This window comes from Nothoprocta perdicaria, unplaced genomic scaffold, assembly GCF_003342845.1.
Source record: "Nothoprocta perdicaria isolate Ctin4 unplaced genomic scaffold, notPer1 scaffold_182, whole genome shotgun sequence".
Classification (NCBI taxonomy): Eukaryota; Metazoa; Chordata; class Aves; order Tinamiformes; family Tinamidae; genus Nothoprocta; species Nothoprocta perdicaria.
In genome coordinates this window covers 742,795-761,512 of record NW_020455005.1, presented here as the reverse complement: position 1 = coordinate 761,512, position 18,718 = coordinate 742,795, and positions in this window count along the sequence as shown.

The window sequence follows — 18,718 nt, the reverse complement described above, 5'->3', positions numbered from 1 at the left end:
AGTACCGTGGAGAGTTGTAAGAAACCGTCATGACCGAATTGCGAATGCAAAACGCTGGGAACCAAAGTTTGTTTTAGCTCGGGGACCTGTTCTAGTGCGTCAGTTTGCTGGCTGCTGTGTTTGGCGTGCCTTGCCACGCTGCTCTTGGCACATGACTGACAGGCTGCTGTTGCAAACACCGTTTGCCAGCGCTCGTCCCAATGGTGAGGTAAGCTCCTACGCTGCAAGTTATTCGTGATAAGCACCAGGCAGTTTAACGTGCCACCCAAGATGAGACTTTTCAGCTTGGGAAGAGAACAGAAGCACAGAAAGGTGGTTCAGGCAGACTCTGAACCACCAGGAGTGGAAAATACAGGGAAGAGAAGTAGTAAGTGTTGTAGGAGCTGGTGACTCAAGAAGCTGAAGGTCGGGGTAGGAAGACTGAAGAAATGAAAAACGAGGAGGCAGAGGCAAAGGAGGTCCCCGCCTTTGTGCTGCTGAAATCCTTGAAGGCTTGCTCACCTCTTTGACATGTATCTCCCTGCCCACGGTACCTAGAGTTTGCTTGATCTAGTCCAACACCAGCGTGGTTAACACTTGAACTTGCGAACATTTATATCAGAAGTGCTACTACCTGGGAGGAAGATGCATATGATTTGCTTAACAAAGAGGAGAATGAAAACACACAATGAGCAATATAGTTCAGGAAGAGCAGGACCACACTGCAAAGGCGACGTCATGGTAGCCATTTCATGCAACCAGCTTTATAAATAAATGTATCTTTTGTTAGACATTTTGATCACAGCCAAGCTCCACACACGTAATTGCTCGGGGCAATATTGTTCTTCTGTTTAGTTATGCATTCTCACTCTGTGTGCTTAATTCACTATTGTATTTTTAGAGCATGGTCACATTCTTCCTTAACCTTTGTTGTGCTAAGACAAATACATTAAACTCCAGTTTGCTCCTGTGTGGTGGGCTGCTCACTGCTGATGTCCGTAGCTCTTTTCTGCACCTGCTTCAGGTGAATTCATCTTCTGACACGGGTGGCCGTACGGACAATTCCAGGTGCAGTCTTGCAAGTGCGACCACCTTAGTGTTTCCCCATCTCCCTTGGAAAAGTCCTCCCCGGAGCACTGTGGAGCTGTGCATAGCCACGTTACACCACACCAGTAGCTCAAAGCCCGTTTATGATTAACCAGAGCGCTCGGGACTTTCTCTGTGTCCCCAGGTGTCAATAGAGAAGCATTCCAGGTATGAGCTGAGGGCTCATTCCTAAGCCTCTGGGTTCGTGACCCTGCACTGGATACAAACTTCACCACTTCAATTTATCAGTGTTTTCCAATTTTTCCTGTAGAATCCAATTCTCCACTGTTTTGACAGTACCTCCCTGGCTCATGTAATCAGCAACAAAGAATGTGTCCTTCAAATAACTTTCACGTGATGCTGTAACTTCAGTGCAACAAGTTTCCAAGCCGTTGCGGCCAATGGATGCAGAAGACAGCAAAAAGTGCCTTCCAAGTCCTTCCAAGTGCCCTCCGTAGGTGTCCCTGTGCCCCGGTGAAGGGTACCACAGAGCACTGGCACCACAAAGCACCACCTAGGGACAGCTACGTATGCCCTGAAAAGTTTAGTCACTCTGAGAAAAGAAAAGGCCTTTTTTTTAACCCCAGTCTGTAAAACTATGGCATATTTTTGAGGACTAAAACCAAACAGGGCCCCTTTGTGAACAAACTCTATTCAAGAAGATCAAGAAGAGAACCTGCCCCTCAGAAAACCTTGCATCTCTTGTGTTCTCCACAGCTCCATAACAACAGGCTCCAAAGCCCAAGATAATAGGCTTTTGTGAGAAAGGACTCCCTTTTTTTCACTCCTGTATACACAGCACTGGAAACACAAGAGCTGGAATGAGCTATTCCCAGTCACTAACAATAGAAATGCACTGACTTGCTAAAACCAGACCTTCAATAGGCAAAATCCAGCCCTGTCACTAGGAGTGACTGCTCCTAGCGCAATAGCAATAAAGAAGGCTGGAGCAGATTACCCTGTGCCTAAAGTAGGTCTTGTACTTCAATTAATGTTTGTCTGAATTTGGGCAGGGAGATCTTTAGAGGATTGCTGTAGCCAGGGCTACAAGGAGGGACCACTGTGCTCCCCTCTCAGTTTCTACAGAAAGTGTAATCGTTTGTTTTATGCTTAAATTAAGTTTTACCCCAGAGGAGGAGTCAAGATGAACAAGGCATCACTGAAGTGCAGATGTTACTACTTTAGAAAGATACCATAGTCATGGCAATTCGGTAGTTATAAACTTGAAAAAAAAAAAAAAAGAGAGAGAAAAAAAGAGAGGAGAAAAACAAAAACACAACAGAGTTGCGAAAGTTTGTGCTTTGCTTTTTTCAGCATGTAAACTGATGCAATTACTTTTATAGAAGAAAACATTTTATTTCGCAATATTTAAACAGACAAGCAACAAGCCTTCTAATAGAAGCCTAATTGGGAATGTGTCAGGCAAGGAGCCGTAACCTGCCCTTCATTTGGGGTCTTCCATTTGGGCCTTCTTCGGAGCTGTGCCCTGTGCTGACCACACGCACTGCAGACATTGCCTGGTGCAGAGGGAGTGTGAAATACCTCAGAAAGACTTTCTGGCAGAGACACCAGGTCTCTTTGGATCCACTCCTTCCCAACGACACCAGTTTGCCTGCCTGTGCCTGAGACTACAATGAGGAAATTCATTGCACCTGGAATGTGCACATTCTAAATAGTCACCAAAAAGCAATGCCAAGAGGAAAAAAAGTAAGCAGAAATCTTCGTCAATGCTCTCCAAGACTGTGTCAAGTGATTTTTACAACTAAGGAACATGCACTGTGTTGTAGCCATCTCTGGCACCCGTGGACGCAATTGGGCTTCGCTCCTTGAAGGCACCCAGCAGCTCTGCAGTGGTTTGCAGCTGAAGTAGGAGGAGATGACGCCTCCCAGCACAAAGTGAAACACACTACTCTTCATTTTGTTTTGCTCTTGGAATATGTAGTAAAGCACAATAGGCACTCAAGTGTATTTCTTGCACCTGTAGCAAGTTGCAAAACGATGACAAACCAAGTGGAACACCAAAGGAGCAAATGATTTTGTAGGAAAGTCAGCCACAAAGCCGAAATAGTTTGTTCTTCAAACACGGCTAGGTTTGCAAACAAGGATTAGCATTTGCTTTAACATGTGTTAAGGGCTGTAGCATTCAGCTGAACTAGCAACTTCAATAAAAACAACAAAGATATTTTTTAAAAAAGTTCCTTTTCTTCTTAAAAAGTGAGACCCCAAAACAAGTGATACAAGAAGTTTTACGGAAAGATTGCTCTGCTCTGTGCAACACTTGCTCTTTACAGATAGACCATTTCCAGCTCCTGCTCTACCAGTCCTCCCTCTTCCCTCCCATTAAATTTACTTCATTCAAAGTTTAAGATTTCCTAATGAATCGAATAGAATCCATTGAGAGAGGAAGATGATGGAGGAGACCTTTCAAAGGCGAGAAGAAATCTGTTTCTACTTGCTGCAAACAGAACAGTTGTCCTGCTGCCAGAAAGCCGTGCAGGTGAGCAGGGACAGCAAGGCTCAGCCGGCTCCATGCCTGCCTGACAGCGCTGTGCAGGAGTCTCCTTCTCCTGCCATTCCCTTTGGAAACACAGGCCAGACAGTCGCTAACCCATCACCTGTGACATTCATGAGCAAACTCATTGTAAAAAGTCTCGTTTCCATATTGTCTAGTATTACTAGAACCAGTGTGCAGATGAATTCAGAACACTCTGAAGTCATTGCAAAATATATTTCAGTCTTGTTTAAGAGATGAGAATCTAACTTGTGTTAAACTCCAGTTCTCATGGTCTCAGAGATTGGTGTCATAGCCTTAAGGATCAGTGAATGAGTGGGAGATAGGAGGACACAATAAAATTAATCTATTCTGTTGCTCTGTTCTATTTTTAAGTCATTTGCTAGGACCTACTACAAGCATTAACCTTTGTCTGCAATTACCATTAAGGAGCATTGGCAAGAAATAATATTAAAGGACTTACAATTCTCGGAACGTGAACATGAAATGTGAAAATGAGCTTCAACCTTTGTGAGCAGCCTTTGGCTATGTAACACTGTCAGGTGCACCTCTATATCACTTTTATGCCGTCTGGCAATCTCTAGTTTTTCTTTACTGACAGGTAGAAAGACTATTTTTCTCTACTGTTCCCTCCTGAGTTTAAAAATGGCAAATGAGAGTCTCCCAAAAATCCAATTTCCTGTTCCCATGGTTATTTCTTTTTTGTTACAAATCTGGCTTCATTTCTACTGTAAATCTGCCTCCCCTTTACACCTCTCTGTGCAATGACTAATTTTGTTCAGTCAAAGTCCTTTATTCCTGTTCCTTGCAGTAAGCCCTGATAGAAAATGGTCAAATTACTGTTCCTAGGAACAGATCTTGCTGTTCAGCTGTAATGACTGCTGAAGTGGGATTCATGTCACCGCTGTTCAGATACATAAAGGCAAGTCACTTGCATCTAAGCTAAGTCTAAACAAGGACTCCCCTTTACAGTAAATGGAGTCCAAGAGCAACAGGTGGAGATGGTTTCCTCCACCTATTTCAGATGTGATGAAGGTGTAGAAAAGATGCCTATTTTCTCTGAAGGTCTTCTCCTTGTGTGACCAGCCCACATCCAGGCTCATAACCTGTAGACACCAACATTTCCAGCACTATCATTTCCACTCCAGTGTCAAGTACCATCCAAGAGGAAAAAAAAAGTGTTATTTTTATCAGATACTTTTTGTAATGGAATTACAAAGCCCTCCGGTTACTTTGACTGGAATCATTCTTCAATAGGTTTGTTTGTACTAACTATACTGTCTTTAAGCTATTATCAGTCCAGCTCCAACAACACAGTTTCTTTTTTTTTTTTTTTCCCTAAGGTCCAACAGGCTTATGATTTGGCATGTCCATTTAAATATGAGCACCATAGCTTCCTTTTTAACCTCCTTGTAACTTCTCCAACGAATTTGCTAAGGGCAGCAAAAGCATCTCAACCCTTTTCATTTTTCTGGATTGAACTTGCATCTTTTCAAAGATTTCACTCCTCTTTAGCAAATTATTATTGGAATGGAAGATAGTTTATAGTCGTACCACAGGGCTATAACATTTTTGTCTTGTGTTTGTAAGTGCTTTTATATCCTTTCTCTGCTCTTTCTGACAATGCTTACATTGCACCATCGGCATTGATATGGAATGAAGAGCATGGCGAGGCTGGGAAGGGAAGGTCAATTTTTATTCATAAGGAAGTGTGGGGCTCAAGTGTTTTATATCTTTCCTTATCTCAAGTGTTTAATACCTTATCTTATGGAAAGATCCATATCAGCTTTTCCAGTTAACAGTTTCTGATTTATGGCTTTTGCTACCAGCTTCTGTTTATTATATATTCACAGGGAGGAGGATTATTGTTTTAATAGCTGGCTTCATTTCCTTCTCAGCCAGGATGCTTGTTACTTTTGTTAAAACTACTGTAGATTTTTTGTTTGTTTTATTTTTTTAATTTATGGCTCATTATGCACCCTGTAAGGTATTCTTAGACATTTTTCAATTATCATTTACCTTTTCCTTTCCTCCAACTGACTTAGTGCAGAATTGTTTTCAGGTCTATGAAATTATATTGGTTGAAGCACTGGTATATATGCTACTGCTTTGCACGTTGTTTGCCTTCAACAAATGGAATCAAGCTACAGACAGTTTTATTTATTACACCACTGATTTTTTTTTGCATTGTGGTTCCTCCCTCTGTTGAGGCAAAAGCCAGGCTGGTGTCTGGTGCAATATGTTTTGAGCAAGGAAATTAGGAATGCTGTTTCGCAATCTGAAGATGCCTCAGCCCTGGCAGCATGAGCCTGCCAGCATATGTCATTTGGATTGAAGTCTCCCGTGAAAAGGCAGCTTTCTTCTGCTCCTATATATTAGAGATAGTAGCTCAAGGAGCCAATCGTCTCTTTCTCTATGAAAGCTGCTGCTCTGCCACAGACAGTCGCTCATACTACATTTTGTGCTTTTCACAGCAGGAAATCAATCCTTGAGATCATTTCTTTGTCATTTGTCCCTAGTAAATAAATCATGCCTTTCTGTTGTCACAGGGTGCCATTTCTCATCTCCTTCTGCCCACTAAACCTTTCTAAATGGGTCATAACCAGTGATTTAAAGATTTCAGTCACAAGAAATTTCCCATTGAGTTTCAGCAATGCCATCTCTATTGAATTTATGCTCATAAATGAGCAATTCCCACTCCTCTGTTTATTATCCAGCATCCTTGCCTTGGTTTAGGCAGCTAAATAATTTCTCCTCCTCATGTCCTTGGGCATTTGGATTATTTTTATTCACCATAGCCCAGGTTTGGGCTAGAAAGGCCCTCATTTTTTCCCCTTTCAATTTTTCCAAATGCCAAAGCTGGGAGGACCTGGAGCCACAGCTGTCGACTCTCTCCCCACAATGACAAAAAGCAGCAGAATATTTCCCTCAGAATATTTCTGCTTGGGATCTGCCAGCTTTTCTAGAAACCCTCAGGGAACACAGGCCTCCTTTTTTGTCCTCTATAAAGTCAGGAGATACATTAAAATCCCTACCCTCATATTACATCCAGGATTCAGCTGACACTGGTTAAAATACCTCACTTTGAGGACACTTTATAGATGCTTCCCCTTGCCTACACGAACTCATAAGCACAAATTTTCTTTGGTGTGCGAAAGTGTTTTTTGTAGTGAGTTTGGTTGGTGTACAGTCATTTGCCTCTTAAAAGAAAAAAAAATTAAAAAAAAAGAACTTGAATAATTTTCCACCTCAAAGGAAGTGGAGACACAAATGAACATTTAAAGCCAAAAAATTAATTCTTTGTGTTTCTGTTGCCCTGCTGTTGCTATTCGCTTTCATTGGTTTAGGTGGCACTGAATATGTAACCTTGAAAATATGACAGAAGTCAGCATAGAGTTAAATAAAGTTGTTTAACTGCTGATATATTCCAGCCTTAATGTTTGCGGAGCTGCCTGTTGATTTTCAGTATTACACAGATTTCCTGCACCAATAATCGAACCCCAGAGGCCTCCTTGACTTTGACCATATCTCTTGCCATTCATCTCTTGGGTTGTCCTACCAGAGCTGCACTGGACATTGAAAAACTCTTGCAATCTATTGTCAGTGTCTCATAAAATGGTTCTTTCAAAGGATATGCTTTAAGGCAGGACCAATTATTCTTACAGATTGTAGTACAAATTGTAGTTAACTAGTTCTTTACAGTAACAATGAAAGAAAGCGAGAAAAAGAGGGAAAGAGAAAGAAAAAAAGAATTTATTGAAATTAATTGCACTTTCACCTGCTTATTGAATGTCACTTTCAGATCTTGCCATCCCGCCAATAAAGCAGAAAAATGCTCGATAAAAAAAAATAAAAAAAAATATAAGAAAATTAAAAAATACATGTAAAAAATAAAAATAAAAATTTCAGCTGTGATATTCCCTTACCCTCCAAAGATAAATTATTTCTTCCCGAACCAAACCTCTTAATGGCTCAGCATTTTGCACTGAAAGATTTTACGTCATCTTAGGAGACCAAATAAGTAACTTTTCAGTGTAGCATCATAAAGGAGCTATTGTCTACCTTGCCACTTCAGAAGCAGGGGCTTTCCCCCACCACCACATCTAAAGCATTTCCTTGCTTCAGAGATGGCTTTTTTGCATTCTCTGTAACCACTTGTTACTCAGTTTGCTTAGCCCAATCAAAAGCACACAGTTAATGGCCTCCTTATTCTTTCAAGTGCCTGGAGAAAGTTTATTCAGCTCAAAGCCTGGAGCACCGCAAGGAGGGTCCTCTGAAATATTTCTTCTTCTCAAGTCAGTTGGAAGAAAGAAAAAGAAAAAAATTCCAAGCTAGAAAATAGCCACCCAGAACAAAAAAGTAAAGGCTGCCTTAACAAGCCCATCTGAATGACACTTTGGAATTTGTACTTTTGAGCGATATTCCATGGAGTTTGGGATCCCCAAATCCTCATTCAGCCAATGCCTTAGGAGAGGTTGGTGCTCCAGACCTTGAGGGCTTGGATTTTGTTTTTCAGATCTATGTCTCCTACGGCTGTGAAAACCCTTCTGAAAACATAAAACAAGTGCAAATTGCTACAGCATTAATTCCAAAGGTTGGCAGCCAGACGAAATCAATGGTGTTCAAGTGCAAACTGCCTCATGCATTTCAATGGGTTGCTTGGTCTCATAACTACAGATGGTCGTTTGAATAATGAAATTGTTAGCTGTTTTCTCACTTGTCATTTCCAGAAAAGCATTGAGATAATCTACTCTTCTCTAGGTTCCAGTTGCTTCCTACTCAGTGGTCAAAACCCTCCAGCTTCTCATTCCTATGTCATAGAAATGAACTAGCAACATGAACCTCTCATGAACATAGCATGAAACCCAGGCACATCATAAAGCACTGAATATAGCAGAAGAATCGAAAAGAAAAGCAACATCCAGACATACTGTTCCCAGCTGTGCAGAAACCCATCAGTTTTCCAAGAGATTGCTTGGAGTGTCCAGCCTGCCCTGGCCTCATGTTGCAGCAGCCAGGAACCATGGAGCATCATGTAGAGCGCACTTATTGCCTAGGACCTAATGTTCTTGCCATGTGTGAAGTGGTCTGTCAGCAAAAGGAATGGTTAACTTTAGATTTAGATGGAGATGGAGAAGTCTATACTTTTGAATGCAGTGCAGGATCTGAGATAGAGAACCTGGACATGTTTGGAAAGTCATGGGCTGGTAATAAGAGGCAGCAAAAGCAGAGAGATTTTAAAACCTGATTTGAAGCCAAGCCAAGCTGGGAATGCTTAGTTATTTCATTTGGTATGATTTTCTTTTCTTTTTTTAAACACATCATCAGATTTCAGGGCCTGTTAGCTATTATGTTTAAGTTTGGGGTGTCTTTCCTTTCCTGCACAGAAACAGCTGTGTATTACAGCACACCTACATAGAGCATTCTGCATCTGTGACAGTAGAAGGAGTAGACAGCCTGCAAAAAGGCGCAACAGCCTGAAAATTTGTCAGCTGTGCTAGCAAGAACTATTTCTTTGCAAAATGTGCTATTTCATACTGTGCCTACATTAGTGGGCTTGTAGCACTTTATCTGCTATGACAGGTCAAAGCAATATAAGCTGTGCTCTGTAGGCATGTCCTAAAGAGGATGAAAAGTGAAAATAGAACAGGTTTTTACATTTCAGGGTCGCCTTTTGATATGAAGTTACTCCTCACCTCCTCCAAGGCCAGCCCTCAAGCAGGATGATTTCTTCCCTAAAGCTTTACCAGCCCTTCCTCTACCCTTTGCCAAAGTGAGCAGGTGATTCTCACACAAATAAGTGGCTAGCACAGCTCACAGAGAATAAGCTAATGAACAGCAGCCTCTGTGGATGCTATCTCAGAGTCAGTTATTTGGCCTGAATTATTCTGCTTGGCAAGTGAAGGAGTTGTAGCTTTGCAAGTACAACACTTACCATAAGGAAGTTTGTTTCCTGAATCCATTCCCAAAACAACTTTTGCTGCGTCACTCAGGCCGTTCGTGTTCAGCACTTCAGACTTGCTCACTGGCTGGAGCTTTATATTCCCCTCCTAGTGCACACATATATAGGTATATATATATTTATAAGTACAGCACCCCTGCCTTAGCAGGGCTGTGCCAGCCACATTGCAGCTTTGTTACTCATGGCCATGCAGGTCCCTCACTGGGGTGCAAGGGGACAGACATAGCAGCGTGTGTCCTTGTGCCTGGGCACTCCTCACCACGCTCGCCCTCACACCGGTGGCTGTGCAAGTGTTTTGCCCTTTAAGCTCAAATAACCTGACCCAAGTGTCTCACATGATGGGGTGCAGGAAAGCTGAGCCGCCTGAGCCGCTGTGGTTTCACCTTTCTGAAGTGAAGCACCTGAGCCCTCTACAGCACTGCACATCTACAGCCAGCAGACAGACATTTTGATCATCTCCCTGAAAAAAATGCGGTAGAACCACTTTCTTTTGTGCTAAAACAAACTGAGAACAAAAATGGGATTGAGACCAAAACAGGAGTGTTTGCATAGACAGGATATTTGGATGGTTTGGTGGAAGGAGCAGAGAAAAAAGATCTAATGCAAAATACCCTGCAGGTATCTTCTGGCTATCTCCAGATTAAAGTCTCCAAGTCACACTGCTTTGCGAAATATCTTATCCCCTTGGCAAATGGACATGCATCCCTGAGTACCCACATCAGGCTGAAGATTTTTGCTGACCGTGACTCTGCACTTGATGCGTTGGGATTAGCATATCCTTGTGCAGGGTAGCATCTAGAACTTGAGCTTGGCTGCCACACGGCTGGAAAGCCCAAATGTGTTGCTCACCTTCCCCTAGTAACACTGCTGCTCTGCTTTTGAAGTGACCAGAGCCAAAGGGATTAATGCTTATTCAATTTTGAATTAATGGTGCACATTTAGTTGGAGGGAGGAAATAAAGCCTTGCATCTTCCAGAAAGCTATCCAACTTGAAATCTTAAATATACTGCAAATATTTTTTGGTCTGTAAAACTGAAATATGCTCTCTTGCCACTTCTGACTCTGTATTGTTCATATGGTATTTTTAGCCAGTTCAGGAGGTAGAGGCCGGTGCTCTTATTGTCCTGCTCTACTGCTGACAATTTTGATGCCTGAGCAGCTACAAAGCATTGCCAATTTTAAAGCAGCAGCTAGCTGTTTATATCTCACAAATATATACATTTTTCTCTCTGAAAAATATATCTTTCCAATATTCAGCATGACCAGAAAAAAATCAACCCTGATCCAGCTATGGTTTTGAAAGCAGACATTCCCAATATATCTGGGAATATCTGCCTTCTCATCCCAATTTCAAAGACCATAGATGTAATGGGAACTGGCTGTTTTCAGGGAGCACAAACAGTTATTTTAAGTTTTGCTGCTGTTGCCGGTGTTTCTTATGACTACAGAAAACATCTAAGGCTTTGAATCCTCTTCAGGCCTGTGCTGCCTTCCAGACAGATCCGAACCAAAAACCCCTTTCCCACTGGAAAACAGCTTTCGGGGACATGGCACAGCTTGCCAGCAAGTTGCTATCAAGTCTCTCAGCAGATCAAGTCCTTCCAATACAAAACATTTTGCCAGTCCGACTGTATTTACAAAGGCCCAACATGTCCTTTAGACATGATTTGTCTTTCCAGATCTTGGGGGGCAGAGCGGACCTCATCAGGGTGAGAGGAGTCTCTCCCTGTGGTCAGGGCTGTCGGGTCTCCTGCAGGGACCCTGTCTCCGCTGGGAGCTGCCAATGTCACCTTACCCCTCAGTTCTATTTCTACATCATTAACTGTTAAAGACAGAGCGAGGCAGGAGTGAATCCCGCGGCCTCCAGAGCAGCCGGCGTGAAGTCAGCCAGAGACTGCTGCATATCCCCAACCCGCCACTGAGCAGAGCGGGGGCATCTTTGCCAGAAATATACAAGAAGAGAAGAATTAATACTGCCAAAAAGAAAAAAAAAAAAAAAGGCAATTCTCTCATTTTTTTGGCTGTCTTCTACCTGCCCGACCACCACATGTCCCCATGGTGGTGGCCCGGGAGTGGTGGTGGTGGCCCGGGAGGCCGCAGTGGGATACACGGGACTGTGGGATCACGGGGCCGAGATGGGGAGAAGTGGCTCCGGGATGAAAACAAGAGCATGACAGAGTGTGACGTGGTCAGTTGCTGGCTGGAAATCGAGTTTTTCAGAGGACTACAGCAAAACCTCAATGTAGTCTTTGCTGCATCACCTTGACACCCAAAGCTTGTCTCCTTGAAGGCCTCTTGGGAAAATGGGAGTCTCTCTGCTTCAGGGGCTGGCTCTGTCCCACCCTGCTCTTACCACAGCATGAGCCAGCTTCCAACGTAACGTCCCCACTGGGAAATTCCAGCTGTAACCTGGCGGCACTTCCAGTTCAGCCAGCAAGCAGGCTGACTCGCAGCCACATGATTTCCCTTTGACATTGAACTGTTTGTTCTCTTCCCATCTTGGCCTCTTTTGCTGTGCCTGAGCATCACTCATAAAATACCAGAGCTTAAAAATATAACCTTCAAAAAGCTGCAGAGCGGCTGGGCTTGTAGAGCACAACCATCAGGTCCCTTTTCAACACTGCTGGTCCCTGTTTCTGAGGTCTCACATGTCCCAAACACAGCATGCTGCTGTATTCCGGGTACATGGCTTGTTTAGGTTAATGAAAATGGTGCTTTACCAATTGCCCACTTTACCAGGTGCCCAGATTCCTGCTTTACGACACCAAAGAGTGCCTCTGATGCAAATGTGTCCATCAAAGAAAACGAACAAGAATAATCCTCAGTTACCCATCTTAGCTACTGCGACCTGCAAAGACTAACAGTCAGGATTTTAGAAAGTGCTAGATAGACTTTTCCGGCGCTTCCTTTGATGTTAAGGCTACTGAAGGATCCCGGTGCACCTGCAAGAGGCGGTAGAGAAGGAGCAGCCAGGCTCTGCTGTCTTGCTTCAGCTTTATCCCTTCCCTTGAAGGGCAGCCAAAGCTCTGGATTAATGCTGAGCAGGCAAGCGCAGCCCTGGCTTCATCTCCTCCCAGCACCGCCGGGATGGTTTGTGCTCCTGGAGGTGCTAAAAGGAAGCAGCCTCCCTATCCTTCAACGTGAGGTCTGCAATCAAAAGGTATTATCTAGTCTTTGCAAGGAATTTTTGTTTTTTTGAAGTCTCTCCTTGCCTTTGGGCAAGCATCAGACATTGCCTCCCACAATGACTGAGGTCCAATCCTTCAGTCCCATTTCTGGCAGTATTCCAGACTTAAATAAAGATGACTTATAAGACCAAGCCTTGTAAAAAGCATTGGGAGAAAAAAAACGCTGATTAGGAAGTTTTCTGTAACTTCTTGGCAAAACTCGAGAAGGATAGCTTAACTTTTAGAGATTTACAGCTGCCTGTAAGAAGAGGAAAGGCTTGATGTGGCTGTGGTTCAAATAAGTAATTTTCATCGGATTGTTTATGCTTTCTATATTATCTGATTCATCCCTATATGCATTTTGACTCCTTTGGACAGAATCTGTCCTCTCACAAGATGCAGTGCCAGATTGCAGTGGGGATGTTCAACAGGGAGAAAAATATAAAATACATCCAAACTGAATTGAATTTCTGCTTCAGTAGAGTTTCCCATTAAGACTGCATTGGCAGCAGCGGCCAAAGGCCTTGCATTACCCACACCAAGGCTTGCAGCCAGTCTGAAGGCATAAGCAACTTCTCCTTTATCCCTTTCCTCTCTCCAATGAGAACATCAATAATCCTATACCTGTAAATATTGCTTAAAAATATTGATATCATTATTCATTTCAAGTCTACAATGAAAAGTCAGACTGAACAGCCAATAAATTCCTAAACATCTTTAATATAGTTATTAAGATTTATAATAATATGCATATTTTGTCTCATTAGAAAGTTACTGTCTGCATTCAGTTCAGTTAGAAATGGAACAAACTGTTATAAATCATTTTTAAACTGAGAATGAAGCTGTTTGCAAAGGGCTAAAAAAGGCATTGAATGGCCTAATGGGATTCACAATTATATTAATCTTTCAAGAAATTCATATGAAATCAGTTAGAAGAGCATGGACAAGGAGATATTATAGATATATACACTAAATATATACTATATAATATATAGTATATAGTGTATAGTATATATAATAATACAGCAATACAAAAATGGAGATTCATCAGCTGTATAGCAAGGGCCTCTGCCTACACAGAGCTTCAGCAGTACAGCAAGCTAGATAAATGTGATGAGCCTGGACACTCAACCATACAATTTTTTTCCCAAATTTTAACCTTAGCTATTGAGCAGGACACATTCTCTGTAGCATTTATAGAGACTAATGATTTGAAGCATCCAGTAAACCACCAGCTAATGAGAAGTTGATGGGACACTTCACTAAAGCTATAAGCTTGGTAAAGTGCTAGACATTGAACATTTTCTTGATGGAGAATATAAAAAAATATTTCAGAATGAATTTTTAATTAATGTACTTGTCCCAGTCACCCTCTTTTTTTTGCACACCATCTGAAAGGGAGAGTTGGATGGAGGAAAAAGATTAAAATGAGATCCTGAGATAGGAGGTGGCAGCCCTAGGAAAGGCACCTCACCAAAGTCCCCATCCACAAGCACCAGTTCCCTGAGGTGCTTTAGCTGTGGGTTAGTAGTTGTCCTGTTGCTAGAAACCTGAAAGCTATGAACAAGGTGGCGCAGCCTTTCCAGGGATTTTTATAAGGGCTCACAAAGCAAGATGATAGTCTTTTCCAGAAAGAACTAAAGAACAATCACTTAAGAAGACAGGAGAAAGAAGAGTAAAGTCATACAAACAAAGCTAAAAGCACTCTAGGAAATAATTTTCTAGATCTCCTCCGGAGTAAACCCAAGTATACCTATTTAATTCCTGCCTGATAATTCCTGTCTGATCTGCTTCACACAGTTGGAAGTCCAAAAACTGTGACTTACTCCACAGGTAATCGGCCCCACTACTTGCCTAGCTTTACCCCCAGCGAGGTTTCCTCTTACCTAATCTTGTTGTAACATCAGACATGGCCTGTCATATCCACCCCAGACAGAATAAACCTTTCATTCCTCTTTGCAAAAGTCTTTCATGATCAAAATTTAATTTTCAAGAGAATTTTCAGAAAACTTATTTTTCAACAGATCAAATATTTTTCTGTCAAGTGTACAGCTCTCAAATAAAATTATGTATTAAGGTAATACTTGCATGGTAGTTTATCCATATTTCTTTTTTTCTGCTTTTAGGAAAAAAAATATCCTCTCCATCCATACACAAAAGAAATTAGTTCAAAGTTAGCCTCGGCAGAATCATTATTTATCCACAGTCTGTCCAAGTCAAGTTACCCAAGGGAAACATCCTTCCAGCAACTATATGAGGGTAGATATGAGCCTAGGATTTATAGACTTTGTTAAGTAACCAAGAAGATGAGTTTTACAGACAGTCTAATTTTCCTATTTCCTAAATCAATCTTCCTGCAGCATGTAAACACGCACTCCTGTCCCTCAGTACACAGCACTCCTCACATAAACAATGTCCAACGTCCTGTCCCATTTGCAAGCATTTGGAAGTAGTAGAATTGCCTGCGCTCTGCACTGATTTTGATTTTTTTACCAAAAAAAAAAAAAAGATTGAATTAAATTAAGACAACTGTTTTCTGACATCAGAGGAACGTTTGGCATATCAGAGCTTGTACCGACTGTTATCTAAAACCTATTTGTACCTTGCTGGGCAATGATTTGTTTCTTGAGTGAATACACTTTTAACCAACAGATTTACTATCAGTTATTTTAAGAACTAGCATACTAGAACAAATTCTTAGTATTTATCACACACAGGATGTGTTCACTTTATATTTAAAGCTATCATAAAATCTTTAGTGAGCTGTTAAAGAGAAGCATTAGGTAATCTCTGAAAGTGTTTCTTCATCATCATTAATAAACAAACTTCAATTACACAGCCCTACCTAATACACAGAAATAGCCTGTAGGATCTGTAAAATATCTCAGAGTTCTTTTCGCAGCAGGTTGGAGAGAAACCCCTTACTAAGTTGCACCTCAGCCTTACCAGGCACTGCAAATTGACAGAGCGATTCTCCAGTTTTTCCTTAGGATGTGCAGAAAAGCAATCAAAAAAGCTGTACTATACCAATTTCAGGAGTAAATTTCTCCCTGACTTAAGCTATGTACAATCTAGGCAAGTACCTGGAAGCAAGCATTCACTCTGCTTTTTTTTTTTTAATTTGCAGATAGAATGGTGCTTTCTAAGCATGAACTTTATCTGTTGCAGCTGTAAACAATGGTACATCAGTGAAGTTCAAACCATCTGTTTGCAGTGCGTTTTTTTAACATATTTACATAATTTACATATTTATAAAGCTGCCTTGTTGATGTCTTGAAAATATTCATCGGGAGAACAGATTATTCTTTAACTACACAGCAATAAACATTGGAAACATCAGGATATTTCCAGGATTTGAAGCGCCAGTGGCCACAATCTTTAATTGTTTTCTAAATTGAAAAGGGAACATGTTATTTGGCAGTAAATGAAGCCCTTGCTCTAAAAAGATGGGTTACTACATCAATGAGTGGAAAACAGCATTATTGCATTTGCTGTCATAATAAGGAGATTTATAGGAACGGCTGCATTCATTGTTTTTGCAGAGCATATTTTTCTGTTCTCTATAAAAAAACACTGAGCTTTGCAAAGCTGTATTTTTTTCTGATCTACTCCATTTTCCTACTTTTTTACCTCTGACAACAGCCCGTAAGCGAAAAAAGATGTATATTCTGCACAAGCTGATAAATGTTACACACCTGTATCTCAAGCTAGTACATCTCAAGCTAATACATCACAAGCTTTCCACTCATGAAGGCAATGCAAACCATCTCCCCTCACATGGGCACGACTGATTCCTTCAGAGAATGTTGCTCATGGTCATGGAGTGAATCATACTCATGGTCATGGTCCACAGAGATCGAGTTATACCAGGGCAATATCACTAATATTTCAGACTAATCTGGTTTTACCATCAACTGCACATCTCTGCACTCCAGAGATGTACTTCCATAGAGTCGATGGGAAGTTCATAATAAACAGGATTAAAGGCAGCTTTAGATCCGGGATCCTGTTCATTTAAGCATAATCACAGCATCTAGTCTTCTCCATAAACTACAGCTAATTTGGACACAAAAGTCGATTTAAAACATATTTCAGTATGAAATTAATATTTTTTTCAAACTTATTCAACATACATGGTTGTTCAGATTCAAAGGACTTAGTGTCACACCAAGGAGAGGGAGCCCAGCCTGTTTTCTTTTTTACTTTCTATCACAGAAAGTTTTGCCCAGACAGGCTCTGCAGTCTTCAGTCAGGAATCTTCAAACAACATCTAAGGACACCTCGGCTCTGGTTCTCCTGTAGGTGTCCATCCCCTCAGATCTTTCCTCAACTCCCACTCAGTTCTTGTCCTGACTGCTAATGTAATGTATTTCTCTTTCCAATTCCATGACGAAGTTCTCAAACCCTCGTTTTACAACTTCCCAAGGAACTCAGAAAAGTGCCAGTGACATAGTAATGCTTTATGGGCTAGAGACCTTCTCTATTTATAGGCTGCAAGGTGAGCATTTCCAGAGAGCCTTATTATGACTGTGCATAGAAGTTTCCATAGAAGTGCCAGAGGGAATTGGCACACTACCATGCTCTAGTACAACACGCTTCGTGAAATACCAGACTCAATCTTGCACTGAAGCACATTACACTTGCTGTTTACATGGTCACTGGAGTAACTTTCCAGAAGTTTTCTTTTTTAGAGGACATTGAGTTAACCATTTACAACACCTGATGCATAGGTAATACACTGATTTCATAAGTCTGTCATTCTCAGCTATGGGTTTAAAATCTATCTCTCTAGAAAACAGGTTTCCTTGTTTTTATCCAAGAAAAGAGCTCCTCGTGATGAAGACAAACACCTTCAGTAATGACAGTTGTACTGAAGACATACTCACCCAATAGTTGGGGTACAGTTACCCCATAGTTGGGGTTACCCCAGAGTTGGAGTAACTGCTTAGCTGGAGTTTTGGTCCACTCACACTCACTGCAAATAACCCTTCACACGTCCTTTTAAATAGATTTTAAGTCCCAGAGCAACATTTATATGAATTTTAATCCCATCTGAAGAGCAGATATTTTACTAGGTCAGAGACTTTTTATAGCTGAATAAACACCCATGTCAATGCAAGCATTTCCAATAAGTTCCAATAAGGATTTAATCTCTGGTATTATTTTTCTAGTTTCAGCACTGGACCTTCATATAACCATTGTGGTTTTGATTTGAAAGAAGAAGGCTTCTTCTTTCTATATCATGTCTAAGGAAAGCAAGACATCAGTTGCTGTCCTCAGGCAGGCCCGTGTCTTCATTTTACTCCATGTGAATTTGCAGCTGAGGAAAATGTTTGTACCAGCATCCAAAATCTCCTCATTTTCCACTCATAAATGTACCATGTTAGAAACCCAGCGTATCTGTTTAGTACTCTTCTCATGCTAGTAATTTAAAATATATATCCATTTTTCATTCCTACCTGTTCTGCAAATCTTTTAACCAAGAGACTCAGTTTTCAGGCTTACCAAGCAGTCAGTTAGATGGTTACTCCTCTGTGCCCTCATCCTTTGAGAAGAAAACCTTATGAAGACACACGAGAAGCAGCTCCACAAATGGGTAAAGGGCCTAATTCTCCAAAGCATTTCTCAAAATGTTCTTGCATTGTCTGTCCTACTGAACACTTGCTCCTGTGCTTAGAGACAAATAACAAGGTTAAGAATGTAAGACACTAATATATCTTTGAAGTATAAGGAGATCTAACCTTGGGCAGAAATCCTCGGTAACTGAGAGGGTACACAGAAATTTGAGACATACTTGGTATTGTCTATTCATGTCCTCCTCTAGACTTAAAGTACAGTTTATGACTACTGTACAATCATCTTGCTGGCATCCTGGGACATAAGACAAACTATTCTAAGAGAAAAAGGCGTTATAGACAAAAAGAAGAAGAAGAAAAAATATAATCGATTGTAGTCAGCTATTTTTTAATTTTCAAGCACTCGCATCCTCGTCCTTTCCCCCACCAATATTAG